Source organism: Rutidosis leptorrhynchoides, chromosome 11 (genome assembly GCF_046630445.1).
Source record: "Rutidosis leptorrhynchoides isolate AG116_Rl617_1_P2 chromosome 11, CSIRO_AGI_Rlap_v1, whole genome shotgun sequence".
NCBI lineage: Eukaryota > Viridiplantae > Streptophyta > Magnoliopsida > Asterales > Asteraceae > Rutidosis > Rutidosis leptorrhynchoides.
This window is the reverse complement of record NC_092343.1, coordinates 361,351,014-361,365,566: the sequence shown is the minus strand read 5'-3', so window position 1 is coordinate 361,365,566 and position 14,553 is coordinate 361,351,014.

The following is a 14,553-nucleotide window of genomic DNA, read 5'->3' as shown; positions in this document are numbered from 1 at the left end:
TTTATTAATTTTAGTCATTAGATGTGAGACACGTAATCAAAAAGGTTCGTCTAATATTTATTTTTTTATTTTTTTATTTATTTTAGTTCCAAGTAATATGTACGGAGTAGTAAAATTTAAAATAAAAAGGTAAAAGTATTTCTCTCAAACCTATAATCTTCGCAATCTATTTACGACTAACTTTTATTTTAAATCTTCTTAAACTCGTATTAGATCTATATGAACACTAGCGAAGTGCCAACAGAGTATTACAATTAATTAATAAATGTATTAAATAAACTTTTATATCTATATATAGATTCATTTTAATAATAAATTTTATTATATCTTATATTTTTTTATTTTACAAAATTCATTCTAACAACTAAATAATATAATATTTCAAATTATTTTTTGAATCAATATATATATATATATTTATATTTTTAGATATATATGTATCTATTTACAAATAGTTGTTGGTGAATCGTTGAGAATTGTTGAAAGTCAATTGAATATATGAAACAGTTCAAAATTTTTGAGACTCGACCTAACAGACTTTTCTTATCGTGTCAAAAATATTAAATCGTATCGAGAGTTTGGTTTAAAATTAGTCGAAATTTTCCGGGTCGTCACATGTACAGAATCCATCAAATACACAATTAAACATGTAATCAGACTCGGTCAATTGATAGATCAACTAATTTAACATAGATTTGACCAGATTTCATGTTAATTATCCTAATCATATGAGTTTAATCTAAGAATCAAGATATTCGACTCAGATTCGGTATAATCAACACTTTTCAAAATTAAGCATCACAATCTTGTTATTTGTATTATTTTTTGATTAATATACATTTAATTATCTCAGATCTACAATATGAGCAACTTTAATTTGATTAAAACAAAGAAATACCAAGAATTTGAAGATACAAAAGAACGAATTCAGTAGATTAGGAAGACTCAGTAAGTTAAGTCAGATTCGGTATGCAATTAACTCAAAGTGAGAAAAAGTTTGACTTTGACCCTCCTATTTATAGATACCGAATGATTTTGAAAACATGGGCCTTATCGAATGGGCCTATTTTACCGAATGCAGTCCATTTTTAAATTTAAACAAATTAACTTCAAATTTTGACAAATCTTTATCAAAACTCATTCAAGATTATCACATTTTCAATGAAAACATTTCTGAGATAATTTTTAAAAATTTTGAACTTACCGAATCTGTGCAGTTGGTTGTCAGATTCGGTATAAAGTTAAAAATGGCATTTATTCAGTAAAATTCAAATCTTTTTGGATTTTAACTTTTCCAAATTTTTATGAATTTTCTCAAAACAAGATTTGTACTTAGAAAAACTTTGAATTATGAACAAAGTACATATCTTCAATGATACCAATTGATATCAACAAATTATCAATTACTACCTTCGTCTCATTCCAATAGGCTAGTATTCCATTTTGGGTTGTCCCATTCTGATAGTCTACTTCCATAAATAGAAAGGAAAGATGATATTTCATTGGTGGATTTGGAGAGAGAAGATATTTCATTGGTGGAGAAATGAAGTTAGTGGGATTTCATAAAACTGCGTGTTTTTTGTCTGTGGACTATTGGAATGAGACGGAGGTAGTATGATGAAAGATTTGAAAAGACTCTTTTGACAATGAAAAAATTTCAGTGTTCTTTTCAATTATGGTGTCTTCCAATTGAATAGTTTTCTTGTTTAGCTTTGAAAGTGTGGGTTCATGTTGATTTTTCAAATCAGAAAGATCTTTTTCTAAAAACTGAACTTTTTCTGCAAGTCGTTCTGATTTTAGACGATAATCTGTCCTTTCAACTTTAATCGGATGAATTGATTTTTTAAGATCTTCCAACTCAGTTTCCGTTGAGCTGAGTTGGACATTCAATCTTTGCAATTCCGATTGTAATTTAGATGATGATGGTCTGGTCTCAGTAAGTTTGATTTTATCTTTTAAAACCTTGTTTTCAGATTTCAAACCTTTGACTTCTTTTGACATTGAGACCAGATTCTTCATCATGTCATTTTGCATTTTTATAAAATCAAGTGAGATTTCAGATGATTGTACCTCATCATCATCAGATGCTGAGTCAGAATTCTCCATTGCTTCTTTTGCTTTGATGAACTTAGTCACCTTGCAAATATGTGCATGTTCCACCTCTGAATCTGAATCATCAGTCCAGTTAAACCAAGTATCATCAATCGGTTCAGCTCTCTCCCAGTTTCTACAATCTTTGCCAGCAACATTTTCTTCTCGTAGTAATTGCATCCTTCTTCTTAGGCATCTTGAACTCACGAGAGTAATGACCAGCTTTGCCACAATTGAAACATATTGAATCACCCTTCTTGGAATCATCAGCACGTTGTTGTTTTGATTGATCATCTTTCTTGTAGTAAGAGGAAGACGATGAGTTATTACGTTGATTGCTTGATTTGCCTTTAAACTTGTGTTTGTTCAAGGCTTTTATGAACATGGCTGCTGAAATGTCCCGTTCTTATTGATTAAAAACGTTCCATATTAATTGATTTCGTTGTGAGGTTTTAACCTCTATATGAGACATTTTTCAAAGACTGCATTCATTTTTAAAACAAACCATAACCTTTAATTCATAGATAAAGGTTTTAAAAAGCTTTACGTAGATTATCAAATAATGATAATCTAAAATATCCTGTTTACACATGACCATTACATAATGGTTTACAATACAAATATGTTACAACAAAATAAGTTTCTTGAATGCAGTTTTTACACAATATCATACAAGCATGGACTCCAAATCTGGTCCTTATTTAAGTATGCGACAGCGGAAGCTCTTAATAATCACCTGAGAATAAACATGCTTAAAACGTCAACAAAAATGTTGGTGAGTTATAGGTTTAACCTATATATATCAAATCATAATAATAGACCACAAGATTTCATATTTCAATACACATCCCATACATAGAGATAAAAATCATTCATATGGTGAACACCTGGTAACCGACATTAACAAGATGCATATTTAAGAATATCCCCATCATTCCGGGACACCCTTCGGATATGATATAAATTTCGAAGTACTAAAGCATCCGGTACTTTGGATGGGGTTTGTTAGGCCCAATAGATCTATCTTTAGGATTCGCGTCAATTAGGGTGTCTGTTCCCTAATTCTTAGATTACCAGACTTAATAAAAAGGGGCATATTCGATTTCGATAATTCAACCATAGAATGTAGTTTCACGTACTTGTGTCTATTTTGTAAATCATTTATAAAACCTGCATGTATTCTCATCCCAAAAATATTAGATTTTAAAAGTGGGACTATAACTCACTTTCACAGATTTTTACTTCGTCGGGAAGTAAGACTTGGCCACTGGTTGATTCACGAACCTATAACAATATATACATATATATCAAAGTATGTTCAAAATATATTTACAACACTTTTAATATATTTTGATGTTTTAAGTTTATTAAGTCAGCTGTCCTCGTTAGTAACCTACAACTAGTTGTCCACAGTTAGATGTACAGAAATAAATCGATAAATATTATCTTGAATCAATCCACGACCCAGTGTATACGTATCTCAGTATTGATCACAACTCAAACTATATATATTTTGGAATCAACCTCAACCCTGTATAGCTAACTCCAACATTCACATATAGAGTGTCTATGGTTGTTCCGAAATATATATAGATGTGTCGACATGATAGGTCGAAACATTGTATACGTGTCTATGGTATCACAAGATTACATAATATACAATACAAGTTGATTAAGTTATGGTTGGAATAGATTTGTTACCAATTTTCACGTAGCTAAAATGAGAAAAAATATCCAATCTTGTTTTACCCATAACTTCTTCATTTTAAATCCGTTTTGAGTGAATCAAATTGCTATGGTTTCATATTGAACTCTATTTTATGAATATAAACAGAAAAAGTATAGGTTTATAGTCGGAAAAATAAGTTACAAGTCGTTTTTGTAAAGGTAGTCATTTCAGTCGAAAGAACGACGTCTAGATGACCATTTTAGAAAACATACTTCCACTTTGAGTTTAACCATAATTTTTGGATATAGTTTCATGTTCATAATAAAAATAATTTTCTCATAATAACAACTTTTAAATCAAAGTTTATCATAGTTTTTAATTAACTAACCCAAACCAGCCCGCGGTGTTACTACGACGGCGTAAATCCGGTTTTATGGTGTTTTTTGTGTTTCCAGGTTTTAAATCATTAAGTTAGCATATCATATAGATATATAACATGTGTTTAGTTGATTTTAAAAGTCAAGTTAGAAGGATTAACTTTTGTTTGCGAACAAGTTTAGAATTAACTAAACTATGTTCTAGTGATTACAAGTTTAAAACTTCGAATAAGATAGCTTTATATGTATGAATCGAATGATGTTATGAACATCATTACTACCTTAAGTTCCTTGGATAAACCTACTGGAAAAGATAAAAATGGATCTAGCTTCAATGGATCATTGGATGGCTCGAAGTTCTTGAAGCAGAATCATGACACGAAAACAAGTTCAAGTAAGATCATCACTTGAAATAAGATTGTTATAGTTATAGAAATTGAACCAAAGTTTGAATATGATTATTACCTTATATTAGAATGATAACCTACTGTAAGAAACAAAGATTTCTTGAGGTTGGATGATCACCTTACAAGATTGGAAGTGAGCTAGCAAACTTGAAAGTATTCTTGATTTTATGAAACTAGAACTTTTGGAATTTATGAAGAACACTTAGAACTTGAAGATAGAACTTGAGAGAGATCAATTAGATGAAGAAAATTGAAGAATTAAAGTGTTTGTAGGTGTTTTTGGTCGTTGGTGTATGGATTAGATATAAAGGATATGTAATTTTGTTTTCATGTAAATAAGTCATGAATGATTACTCATATTTTTGTAATTTTATGAGATATTTCATACTAGTTGCCAAATGATGGTTCCCACATGTGTTAGGTGACTCACATGGGCTGCTAAGAGCTGATCATTGGAGTGTATATACCAATAGTACATACATCTAAAAGCTGTGTATTGTACGAGTACGAATACGGGTGCATACGAGTAGAATTGTTGATGAAACTGAACGAGGATGTAATTGTAAGCATTTTTGTTAAGTAGAAGTATTTTGATAAGTGTCTTGAAGTCTTTCAAAAGTGTATGAATACATATTAAAACACTACATGTATATACATTTTAACTGAGTCGTTAAGTCATCGTTAGTCGTTACATGTAAATGTTGTTTTGAAACCTTTAGGTTAACGATCTTGTTAAATGTTGTTAACCCAATGTTTATAATATCAAAAGAGATTTTAAATTATTATATTATCATGATATTATGATGTACTAATATCTCTTAATATGATATATATACATTAAATGTCGTTACAACGATAATCGTTACATATATGTCTCGTTTCAAAACCATTAAGTTAGTAGTCTTGTTTTTACATATGTAGTTCATTGTTAATATACTTAATGATATGTTTACTTATCATAATATCATGTTAACTATATATATAACCATATATATGTCATCATATAGTTTTTACAAGTTTTAACGTTCGTGAATCACCGGTCAACTTGGGTGGTCAATTGTCTATATGAAACCTATTTCAATTAATCAAGTCTTAACAAGTTTGATTGCTTAACATGTTGGAAACATTTAATCATGTAAATATCAATCTCAATTAATATATATAAACATGGAAAAGTTCGGGTCACTACAGTACCTACCCGTTAAATAAATTTCGTCCCGAAATTTTAAGATGTTGAAGGTGTTGACGAATCTTCTGAAAATAGATGCGGGTATTTCTTCTTCATCTGATCTTCACACTCCCAGGTGAACTCGGGTCCTCTACGAGCATTCCATCGAACCTTAACAATTGGTATCTTGTTTTGCTTAAGTCTTTTAACCTCACGATCCATTATTTCGACGGGTTCTTCGATGAATTGAAGTTTTTTGTTGATTTGGATTTCATCTAACGGAATAGTGAGATCTTCTTTAGCAAAACATTTCTTCAAATTCGAGACGTGGAAAGTGTTATGTACAGCCGCGAGTTGTTGAGGTAACTCAAGTCGGTAAGCTACTGGTCCGACACGATCAATAATCTTGAATGGTCCAATATACCTTGGATTTAATTTCCCTCGTTTACCAAATCGAACAACGCCTTTCCAAGGTGCAACTTTAAGCATGACCATCTCTCCAATTTCAAATTCTATATCTTTTCTTTTAATGTCAGCGTAGCTCTTTTGTCGACTTTGGGCAGTTTTCAACCGTTGTTGAATTTGGATGATCTTCTCGGTAGTTTCTTGTATAATCTCCGGACCCGTAATCTGTCTATCCCCCACTTCACTCCAACAAATCGGAGACCTGCACTTTCTACCATAAAGTGCTTCAAACGGCGCCATTTCAATGCTTGAATGGTAGCTGTTGTTGTAGGAAAATTCTGCTAACGGTAGATGTCGATCCCAACTGTTTCTGAAATCAATAACACATGCTCGTAGCATGTCTTCAAGCGTTTGTATCGTCCTTTCGCTCTGCCCATCAGTTTGTGGATGATAGGCAGTACTCATGTCTAGACGAGTTCCTAATGCTTGCTGTAATGTCTGCCAGAATCTTGAAATAAATCTGCCATCCCTATCAGAGATAATAGAGATTGGTATTCCATGTCTGGAGACGACTTCCTTTAAATACAGTCGTGCTAACTTCTCCATCTTGTCATCTTCTCTTATTGGCAGGAAGTGTGCTGATTTGGTGAGACGATCAACTATTACCCAAATAGTATCAAAACCACTTGCAGTCCTTGGCAATTTAGTGATGAAATCCATGGTAATGTTTTCCCATTTCCATTCTGGGATTTCGGGTTGTTGAAGTAGACCTGATGGTTTCTGATGCTCAGCTTTGACCTTAGAACATGTCAAACATTCTCCTACGTATTTAGCAACATCGGCTTTCATACCCGGCCACCAAAAATTTTTCTTGAGATCCTTGTACATCTTCCCCGTTCCAGGATGTATTGAGTATCTGGTTTTATGAGCTTCTCTAAGTACCATTTCTCTCATATCTCCAAATTTTGGTACCCAAATCCTTTCAGCCCTATACCGGGTTCCGTCTTCCCGAATATTAAGATGCTTCTCCGATCCTTTGGGTATTTCATCCTTTAAATTTCCCTTTTTTAAAACTCCTTGTTGCGCCTCCTTTATTTGAGTAGTAAGGTTATTATGAATCATTATATTCATAGATTTTACTCGAATGGGTTCTCTGTCCTTTCTGCTCAAGGCATCGGCTACCACATTTGCCTTCCCCGGGTGGTAACGAATCTCAAAGTCGTAATCATTCAATAGTTCAATCCACCTACGCTGCCTCATATTCAGTTGTTTCTGATTAAATATGTGTTGAAGACTTTTGTGGTCGGTATATATAATACTTTTGACCCCATATAAGTAGTGCCTCCAAGTCTTTAATGCAAAAACAACCGCGCCTAATTCCAAATCATGCGTCGTATAATTTTGCTCGTTAATCTTCAATTGTCTAGACGCATAAGCAATCACCTTCGTTCGTTGCATTAATACACAACCGAGACCTTGCTTTGATGCGTCACAATAAATCACAAAATCATCATTCCCTTCAGGCAATGACAATATAGGTGCCGTAGTTAGCTTTTTCTTCAATAACTGAAACGCTTTCTCTTGTTCATCCTTCCATTCAAATTTCTTCCCTTTATGCGTTAATGCAGTCAAGGGTTTTGCTATTCTGGAAAAGTCTTGGATGAACCTTCTGTAGTAACCAGCTAGTCCTAAAAACTGGCGTATGTGTTTCGGAGTTTTCGGGGTTTCCCACTTTTCAACAGTTTCTATCTTTGCCGGATCCACCTTAATACCTTCTTTGTTCACTATGTGACCGAGGAATTGAACTTCTTCCAACCAAAATGCACACTTTGAAAACTTAGCGTACAATTCTTCCTTCCTCAATACTTCTAACACCTTTCTCAAATGTTCACCGTGCTTTTGGTCATTCTTTGAGTAAATAAGTATGTCATCAATGAAAACAATGACAAACTTGTCAAGGTATGTTCCACACACTCGGTTCATAAGGTCCATGAACACAACTGGTGCATTAGTTAAACCAAATGGCATGACCATAAACTCGTAATGACCGTAACGTGTTCTGAAAGCAGTCTTTGGAATATCATCTTCTTTCACCCGCATTTGATGATACCCGGAACGTAAGTCAATCTTTGAATAAACAGACGAGCCTTGTAGTTGATCAAATAAGTCGTCGATTCTCGGTAGTGGGTAGCGGTTCTTGATGGTAAGTTTGTTCAACTCTCGGTAGTCGATACACAACCTGAATGTACCATCTTTCTTCTTGACAAACAAAACAGGAGCTCCCCACGGTGATGTGCTTGGTCGAATGAAACCACGCTCTAAAAGTTCTTGTAATTGGCTTTGCAGTTCTTTCATCTCGCTGGGTGCGAGTCTGTAAGGAGCACGAGCTATTGGTGCAGCTCCTGGTACAAGATCTATTTGAAATTCAACGGATCGATGTGGGGGTAATCCCGGTAATTCTTTCGGAAATACATCGGGAAATTCTTTTGTGACGGGAACATCATTGATGCTCTTTTCTTCAGTTTGTACTTTCTCGACGTGTGCTAGAACAGCATAGCAACCTTTTCTTATTAGTTTTTGTGCCTTCAAATTACTAATAAGATGTAGCTTCGTGTTGCCCTTTTCTCCGTACACCATTAAGGGTTTTCCTTTTTCTCGTATAATGCGAATTGCATTTTTGTAACAAACGATCTCTGCTTTCACTTCTTTCAACCAGTCCATACCGATTATCACATCAAAACTCCCTAACTCTACTGGTATCAAATCAATCTTAAATATTTCGCTAACCAGTTTAATTTCTCGATTCCGACATATATTATCTGCTGAAATTAATTTACCATTTGCTAATTCGAGTAAAAATTTACTATCCAAAGGCGTCAATGGACAACTTAATTTAGCACAAAAATCTCTACTCATATAGCTTCTATCCGCACCCGAATCAAATAAAACGTAAGCAGATTTATTGTCAATAAGAAACGTACCCGTAACAAGCTCCGGGTCTTCTTGTGCCTCTGCCGCATTAATATTGAAAACTCTTCCGCAGCCTTGTCCATTCGTGTTCTCCTGGTTCGGGCAATTTCTAATAATGTGCCCGGTTTTCCACATTTATAACAAACTACATTGGCATAACTTGCTCCGACACTACTTGCTCCGCCATTACTCGTTCCGACACCATTTGTTCCTTTCGTTCTGTTAACCCCTGGTCCGTAGACATCACACTTCGCCGCGCTATGACCATTTCTTTTACACTTGTTGCAAAATTTGGTGCAGAACCCCGAGTGATACTTTTCACACCTTTGGCATAGCGGCTTCTGATTGTTGTTGTTGTTGCGGTTATTATTGTTGTTAAGATGATTGTTGTGGTTGCTGTTGTTGTTGTTGTTGTTGTTGTTGGGCCGTTTGTTGTAGTTGCGATTGATGTTGCGATTGTTAGGATAGTTGTTGCGATTATTGTAATAATTGCTGTTGTTGTTGTATTGGTGATTCTTATCACCGTTTTCCTCCCACTTTCTTTTGACTTGCTTCACATTGGCCTCTTCAGCAGTCTGTTCTTTAATTCTTTCTTCAATCTGGTTCACTAGTTTGTGAGCCATTCTACATGCCTGTTGTATGGAGGCGGGCTCGTGTGAACTTATATCTTCTTGGATTCTTTCCGGTAATCCTTTCACAAACGCGTCGATCTTCTCTTCCTCATCTTCGAATGCTCCCGGACACAATAGGCACAATTCTGTGAATCGTCTTTCGTACGTGGTAATATCAAATCCTTGGGTTCGTAACCCTCTAAGTTCTGTCTTGAGCTTATTGACCTCGGTTCTGGGACGGTACTTCTCGTTCATCAAGTGCTTGAATGCTGACCACGGTAGTGCGTACGCATCGTCTTGTCCCACTTGCTCTAGATAGGTATTCCACCATGTTAACGCAGAACCTGTGAAGGTATGCGTAGCGTACTTCACTTTGTCCTCTTCAGTACACTTACTTATGGCAAACACCGATTCAACCTTCTCGGTCCACCGTTTCAATCCGATCGGTCCTTCGGTTCCATCAAATTCCAAAGGTTTGCAGGCAGTGAATTCTTTGTAGGTGCATCTTACACGATTTCCTGTACTGCTAGATCCAAGGTTATTGTTGGTATGTAGCGCAGCCTGTACTGCGGCTATGTTTGAAGCTAGAAAAGTACGGAATTCCTCTTCATTCATATTCACGGTGTGTCGAGTAGTCGGTGCCATTTCCTTCAAAATAGTCAAATGGAACAAGTTAATCATACAGAATATTAAGAGTAGTTAATAGTATTTCGTAGCATAATATGAACTCATTTATAAAAGATTTTTCTTCATATTAGCGTTTTATAAGTTTAAATTCGGGTAGTACCTACCCGTTAAGTTCATACTTAGTAGCTAATATACAATTCAACTACTACAATTCTATATGAAAAACTGATTGTAATAATATTTCGCGTTCAAACTTTTATACAATATTTTACAAACTTACAATACCGCTTATTTTACATAAAGCATGAAATATAGCACACAATAACTTTGATACAAGATAGTTGTGAAGATAATTCTAGCTAGTACACAAGTCGTTCAGCAAAGGCAATAAAGACACGTAATTCATACGTCCAGAAACAAGTCATGCATTCTGGTTTTACTAGGACTACTTCCCATCCTTGGTCTTGTGGAACATAACCGTTATGGCCGTTGATAAGACAGCGTGTTGTAACTTCGTCAAAGGGACGAGGGTTACGTAATGTCCAACAGTCCCGTAACAATCTAAAAACCTCATTTCTTACCCCAATTACCGACTCCGTCACTTGTGGAAACGTTTTGTTTAATAGTTGTAGCCCGATGTTCTTGTTCTCACTTTGGTGAGAAGCGAACATTACTAATCCGTAAGCATAACATGCTTCTTTGTGTTGCATGTTAGCCGCTTTTTCTAAATCACGAAGTCCAATATTCGGATATATTGAGTCAAAATAATTTCTTAACCCGTTGCGTAAAATAGCATTTGGGTTCCCTGCAATATATGCGTCAAAGTAAACACATCGTAACTTATGGGTTTCCCAATGTGATATCCCCCATCTTTCAAACGAAAGCCTTTTATAAACCAAGGCATTCTTGGAACGTTCTTCGAATGTCTTACAAACTGATCTCGTCTTAAATAGTTGTGCCGAAGAATTCTGACCGACTCTAGACAAGATTTCATCAATCATGTCTCCGGGTAGGTCTCTTAAAATATTGGGTTGTCTATCCATTTTGTGTTTTTATACTATAAAATAGACAAGAGTTAGATTCATAAAAAAAAATATACTTATTAATACAAGCAATTTTTACATATATCATAAAGCATAAGCACACTATATTACATATATTACACCACACGAATACAACTATCTTATTCCGACTCGCTTGTTTCTTATTCTTTGGTTTTGGTTCGTTTTCCCAAGTTTCTAGGGATATATGATGTTCCCATAATACGAGCCGTTATTTTCCACATTGGTTTAGAAAAACCTGGTGGTTTAGAGGTTCCCGGGTCATTGTTACAACTTAAGGACTTCGGGGGTTGACGATACATATAAAGTTCATCGGGGTTGGAATTAGATTTCTCTATTTTTATGCCCTTTCCCTTATTATTTTCTTTTTCCTTTTTAAATTCAGTTGGGGTAATTTCTATAACATCATCGGAATTCTCGTCGGAATCCGATTCATCGGAGAATTGGTAATCCTCCCAATATTTTGCTTCCTTGGCGGAAACACCATTGACCATAATTAACCTTGGTCGGTTGGTTGAGGATTTTCTTTTACTTAACCGTTTTATTATTTCCCCCACCGGTTCTATTTCTTCATCCGGTTCCGATTCTTCTTCCGGTTCCGACTCTTCTTCCGGTTCTGACTCTTCTTCCGGTTCCTCTTCGGGAACTTGTGAATCAGTCCACGAATCATTCCAATTTACATTTGACTCTTCATTATTATTAGGTGAGTCAATGGGACTTGTTCTAGAGGTAGACATCTATCACATAATATCAAACGCGTTAAGAGATTAATATATCACATAATATTCACATGTTAAAAATATATAGTTTCCAACAAAATTTGTTAAGCAATCATTTTTCAAGTAAACACGGTCGAAGTCCAGACTCACTAATGCATCCTAACAAACTAGATAAGACACACTAATGCAAAATTCTGGTTCTCTAAGACCAACGCTCGGATACCAACTGAAATGTCCCGTTCTTATTGATTAAAAACGTTCCATATTAATTGATTTCGTTGTGAGGTTTTAACCTCTATATGAGACATTTTTCAAAGACTGCATTCATTTTTAAAACAAACCATAACCTTTAATTCATAGATAAAGGTTTTAAAAAGCTTTACGTAGATTATCAAATAATGATAATCTAAAATATCCTGTTTACACACGACCATTACATAATGGTTTACAATACAAATATGTTACAACAAAATAAGTTTCTTGAATGCAGTTTTTACACAATATCATACAAGCATGGACTCCAAATCTGGTCCTTATTTAAGTATGCGACAGCGGAAGCTCTTAATAATCACCTGAGAATAAACATGCTTAAAACGTCAACAAAAATGTTAGTGAGTTATAGGTTTAACCTATATATATCAAATCATAATAATAGACCACAAGATTTCATATTTCAATACACATCCCATACATAGAGATAAAAATCATTCATATGGTGAACACCTGGTAACCGACATTAACAAGATGCATATTTAAGAATATCCCCATCATTCCGGGACACCCTTCGGATATGATATAAATTTCGAAGTACTAAAGCATCCGGTACTTTGGATGGGGTTTGTTAGGCCCAATAGATCTATCTTTAGGATTCGCGTCAATTAGGGTGTCTGTTCCCTAATTCTTAGATTACCAGACTTAATAAAAAGGGGCATATTCGATTTCGATAATTCAACCATAGAATGTAGTTTCACGTACTTGTGTCTATTTTGTAAATCATTTATAAAACCTGCATGTATTCTCATCCCAAAAATATTAGATTTTAAAAGTGGGACTATAACTCACTTTCACAGATTTTTACTTCGTCGGGAAGTAAGACTTGGCCACTGGTTGATTCACGAACCTATAACAATATATACATATATATCAAAGTATGTTCAAAATATATTTACAACACTTTTAATATATTTTGATGTTTTAAGTTTATTAAGTCAGTTGTCCTCGTTAGTAACCTACAACTAGTTGTCCACAGTTAGATGTACAGAAATAAATCGATAAATATTATCTTGAATCAATCCACGACCCAGTGTATACGTATCTCAGTATTGATCACAACTCAAACTATATATATTTTGGAATCAACCTCAACCCTGTATAGCTAACTCCAACATTCACATATAGAGTGTCTATGGTTGTTCCGAAATATATATAGATGTGTCGACATGATAGGTCGAAACATTGTATACGTGTCTATGGTATCACAAGATTACATAATATACAATACAAGTTGATTAAGTTATGGTTGGAATAGATTTGTTACCAATTTTCACGTAGCTAAAATGAGAAAAAATATCCAATCTTGTTTTACCCATAACTTCTTCATTTTAAATCCGTTTTGAGTGAATCAAATTGCTATGGTTTCATATTGAACTCTATTTTATGAATATAAACAGAAAAAGTATAGGTTTATAGTCAGAAAAATAAGTTACAAGTCGTTTTTGTAAAGGTAGTCATTTCAGTCGAAAGAACGACGTCTAGATGACCATTTTAGAAAACATACTTCCACTTTGAGTTTAACCATAATTTTTGGATATAGTTTCATGTTCATAATAAAAATCATTTTCTCATAATAACAACTTTTAAATCAAAGTTTATCATAGTTTTTAATTAACTAACCCAAACCAGCCCGCGGTGTTACTACGACGGCGTAAATCCGGTTTTATGGTGTTTTTTGTGTTTCCAGGTTTTAAATCATTAAGTTAGCATATCATATAGATATATAACATGTGTTTAGTTGATTTTAAAAGTCAAGTTAGAAGGATTAACTTTTGTTTGCGAACAAGTTTAGAATTAACTAAACTATGTTCTAGTGATTACAAGTTTAAAACTTCGAATAAGATAGCTTTATATGTATGAATCGAATGATGTTATGAACATCATTACTACCTTAAGTTCCTTGGATAAACCTACTGGAAAAGAGAAAAATGGATCTAGCTTCAATGGATCCTTGGATGGCTCGAAGTTCTTGAAGCAGAATCATGACACGAAAACAAGTTCAAGTAAGATCATCACTTGAAATAAGATTGTTATAGTTATAGAAATTGAACCAAAGTTTGAATATGATTATTACCTTGTATTAGAATGATAACCTACTGTAAGAAACAAAGATTTCTTGAGGTTGGATGATCACCTTACAAGATTGGAAGTGAGCTAGCAAACTTGAAAGTATTC